The sequence below is a fragment of the Neomonachus schauinslandi genome, chromosome 3 (genome assembly GCF_002201575.2).
Source record: "Neomonachus schauinslandi chromosome 3, ASM220157v2, whole genome shotgun sequence".
NCBI classification, from domain to species: Eukaryota; Metazoa; Chordata; class Mammalia; order Carnivora; family Phocidae; genus Neomonachus; species Neomonachus schauinslandi.
Window position 1 is genome coordinate 141,128,497 of NC_058405.1, and position 4,738 is coordinate 141,133,234.

The 4,738-nt window shown below is 36.3% G+C and overlaps 1 non-coding gene across 1 annotated transcript; it reads left to right on the top strand.

The window, feature by feature from the left end:
* The first annotated feature begins 3,440 nt into the window (after positions 1-3,440).
* Positions 3,441-3,543, top strand: LOC123324447. The gene has a single exon (XR_006539818.1). It is a non-coding gene; the product is annotated as a U6 spliceosomal RNA (small nuclear RNA).
* Positions 3,544-4,738: the final 1,195 nt, after the last annotated feature.

A 4,738-nucleotide genomic window follows, 5' to 3' on the forward strand; every position in this document is an offset into this window, starting at 1 on the left:
TTTAATTTAATAGATTGTCTAGGCCTTTGATTTTTTTTTATTTCTACAGCTTTTGTTTTCTTTCTGCTTTAAGATTCAGTTACTTTATCTATAGTAATTATTTTATGTGGGAAATTCTAAATGCAGTCTTTCTTAATTATTTACCCTAATGAATGGAAGCAATGTCGTCAATAACTGGACACCCGGTAACTGGATAAAAATGGTCTAAAAATATTTTATTTTTGATTCATACTGTGTTACACTTAGAAAATTTGCCTGATTTTTTGTACACATATATTGCATATCTAGAACAAAAGTTTTGTTTGCATACTGTATTTTGTCTCCATCTCTCTTTCTCTCTCTCCATATATATACATATATTTAGTTGGCCATGACAATTGTTAAAAAAGTGTTGATCCTGACAGTTAAGCCCTAGACTCGAACCAGATATCCCAACTTTTACTACAATTCCTTGCCTTGCCACACACATGGCCTTGATGAAGGCATTTACTTCACTGAGTCTCAGTTTCCCCATTTACAGAAATCAAGTGAAAAATGTATCTTATTGATCTTGCCATGGGGAGCAAATGAAGTAAGGTATGTTACTCTACTTCGATAAATATATGAATTAAAACTCAATGGGCTATAGACAGATATATGAATTAAAACTCAATGGACTCCATTTTAAATAAAATCCTAAAACAGAACAGAAAAGAAAATAGAGTTTGTTTGAAGGGAGTAAGATGTATCTAATCTCCTTTTTCCTTGTTTCATGGAATTCTTTTTATTTCTTGGTCAGGAAAATAGAAAAAATAATACTGTCTATAAGCTTAAAGACATTTGACAGAAACCCTTTGACTTCTTATGAACAAGTATAAATACAGAGTGGATTCAAGAGAAAAGAAATATAAATAAAATTTGCTGAGCATCTTTATCTGTCGTAGTCACAGTGCTTGGCATTCACATACGTCATCTTACTTAGTCCTCTCTACCTTGTGACCAGCCTCCAAGGAGCAGTAGAACATGGGTGGATGAAAGTACATGCTCTGGAACTTGAATAACTGGTTTAAATTCCAGCTTCTTCACTGTCAAGCTCCGTGACCTCAAATAAGTCATTTAACCCCAGTGTGCCTTCATTTTCTCACCTGAGGCACACTGAGGGTATAAATAAAATAGATTATACCTTTACGCGGGGTTATCTTGAAGATTAAGTGAAGAAATACCTGTAATACCCCTTAGAATACTTCTTGGCACATGGTTAGCAGTCAATAAATAATATTTGCTGACATTTTTGTAGAGCAGTTATCAAATGTTAACTCAGAAAACAGCATCTCATTAAGACATTTGCCCGAGTTTCCATAGAAATTGAAAAATGGAGCATTGATTCAGGTCTCTCTGAATAACACTCACTGACCGGCCTTTATGGCTCCAACACTTGATTCTTTAAACACCTCCATCCTGACCTGTGTGAACTTAGACTTTACTGAAGGTGTAGGTGAAGGAGCAGGTTTATGTCACAGCATTGGAACCAACTAAGAATGCAGTGTTTGGTATTTCTGTGCTAAAAATTACTTCAGCCTCCCCACCACTGGAACTTCTCACCAGACATGATTTTATGCAATCCTGGCCTTCCACCATATTCTCTAATATTTCTTGTTTTCTCTCTCTCTCCTCTAGTCTCACTGTGCCTCCTGTCTTCTCTGATATCCCTCACCTTTACCTTCCTGATCATTTCTTATGTGGAGTGGTTTTGCTTCTACCTTGTTTACCTATCCTTTTTCAGGCCTATTTTCAGGACTTTATCTGCCATTTTGAAATAGTTATCTAAATCTTTATTTATATATATATAAAAAAAAAAACAGTTTCTCAGATTAGAGAAACTTTGATACCAACTGTTGGATATCTTCCCAGCTATTCATCTGAGCATTTTGCTTCCCTTCTTTAAAAACCTGGAATATTTTTGTTACATCCAGAATAAAATTTTAGGTCCTTCGCAGAGTATTAACCTTGGTAATCTGCACCTTAGCTATTTTTCTACTACGACCTTCATTAACGTTAAAAATAAAAGTGAAAAATAAAGAAAAGTCAAGACAAAATTTTTAAAAACAACCCATAGTATCCACTACCCAAAGATAAACCATGTTACTCTTTTAGTGTCTAGCCTTAGAATTACATCTTATGTATATAGATACATGTAATTTTATTTTATAAAAATTTAAACTTTATATACTTTCTTATAACCTATTCTTAAGAAATGAACAATAAATTATTTTCTAATGTCAATAAATATTCATCTATAATATTCTTAAGGGCTGAAAAGAATGTTGATAGAGACTCCCAACATTAATTTTACTAATCTATATAAGTAAATAAGTTTTTCCCAAGTTTTTGATACTATAAGCAAGAATGTTACATATATTCTTTTTTTTTTTTAAGATTTTATTTATTTATTTGACAGAGAGAGACACAGCGAGAGAGGGAACATAAGCAGGGGGAGTGGGGGAGGGAGAAGCAGGCTTCCTGCTGAGCAGGGAGCCCGATGTAGGGCTCGATCCCAGGATCCTGGGATCATGACCTGAGCCGAAGGCAGACGCTTAATGACTGAGCCACCCAGGCGCCCAAGAATGTTATATATATTCTTAGAGCCAAATCATTGCATATCTCTTTGTAGTTTTTAGTATGAATTTACAAATGTGGAGTTGGTAGGTCAGGATATAGCTGTAAAAACTGTTGTATTTTCTCTTCCTATTATCTTTTTTTTTTTTAAACATATAATGTATTATTTGTTTCAGAGGTACAGGTCTGTGATTCATCAGTCTTATACAATTCACAGCACTCACCATAGCACATTACCCTCCCCAATGTCCATCACTCGGCCACCCCATCCCTCCCACCCCCCACCACTCCAGCAACCCTCAGTTTGTTTCCTGAGACTAAGAGTCTCTTATGGTTTGTCTCCCTCGGAAAAAGGAAGGGGGGGAAATCGGAGGGGGAGAACGAACCATGAGAGACTATGGACTCTGAGAAACAAACTGAGGGCTCTGGGGGGGGGAGGGGGGGATGGGTTAGCCTGGTGATGGGTATTAAAGAGGGCACGTATTGAATGGAGCACTGGGTGTTATACGCAAACAATGAATCACAGAACACTACATCAAAAACTAATGATGTAATGTATGGTGACTAACATAACATAATAAAATAAAATTAAAAAACAAAACAAAACAACAACACTGTGTTGCACTTAGTCCTTGTAGGGTATATAGGGTAGGGCTGTATGTTATCAAATTGTAAATATTTGTCACATTTTTGGTGAAAATTCTATCTCATGGCTATACCCAATGTTGCATAACTTTTTCCTAGTGCTTAGCACATTTAGGTATTTATTCATATATATTTCAATATTCCATTTTAAGCTGAGGAAAAATGTTCTTTTATATAGCACTTAAGAAATCCAGTGATCAGTGTTTGCTTCAGCAACACATATACTAAAATTTAAACTGCAGAGATTAGCATGGCCCCCTGCACAAGGATGACACACAAATTTGTGAAGTGTCCCACAGAAAGAAAGAAAGAAAGAAAGAAAGAAAGAGAAAGAAAGAAAGAAAGAAAGAAAGAAAAAGAACGGAGGGAGGGAAGGAAGGAAGGAAAGAAGAAATCCAATTATCATGTTCTTGAGAGAACAATTTATAGTTGACCACAACTAAATACAGATATCAGAAAATAAAAACCACTTTTGTGTAAAAGTCTGTCTTTGTGAGTCTCAAAAATAATTAGATTTTGATATGTATATTTATGTTTAATAATAAGATAAAATTGAATTTTTTAATGTTTTACTTTGTCTTCATGCTGAAATTAATTTTAGAAAGATTAGGTAAAGAAATACTGAGAAACAGTATTCTCATTAGCAGTCATAATCAAAAGGTCTTGGTCACTGATGTTAATTACAGATTAAGAGTTGGTGATGGTCACACAATCATTAGGTGCTGATCCATTCAGTGGCTGGAGTTATAACTTGGAAATAATATTCTGTGGATCCTTAGAGAGCCAGTATTTTATCAGATAGAAGTATATTATATGGCTAGGTAGAAGACTTTGGACCTTGCAAATGATCTCATCCTGACCTCCCTGGGATGCCTAGAGTACTGGGACTAGTTGGTAAGACTAGGTGATCCACAGCCCATGGTGGTCTGTTTGCCCTCCAGGGTGGAAGCTCTGAAATAGTGTATCTGTCTGAGAGAGTTGGTATGTTAGAAGTTGTGATTATGACCACTGTTAGGAAGGTCTGGAGCAATCAGTTGTGTTTAGAGTGTGTGTTTAGAGTAGTCACTGTATTGGTGTTCAGACCCATCCTCCTGAGCATCAGTGTCCAGAGTAACCTGTGTGTTATTGTGGCCAATGCATCAGTCTCAGTTAATGTGCACGAGTGCTCAGTATATCCCAGCCATCAAGTTGGGAGAACTCTCCGAAAAGTCTTTTCTTTATTCCCAAACCACCTTCTAAATTTATATGAAGACTAATTTCCAGTTAGGAATGCAGCTATTATCCAGGGGAGGATACTAGAAGTGGGCTCATATCCCCTTTCCTGTTTTTAGTATAGGGGCAGGAAGTGGGGTTCCACCCAGAACTCATACTAGGCTAAGTAAGAGTCCTGAAAATGGCATGAATGCCCTAAGCACTTGCTAGGTGCTAGGGATTTCAAGGGAACCAGATAGAAATGGGGTCTGTGCATTCAAGGACACGACACTCTTCCTTCTTTCTA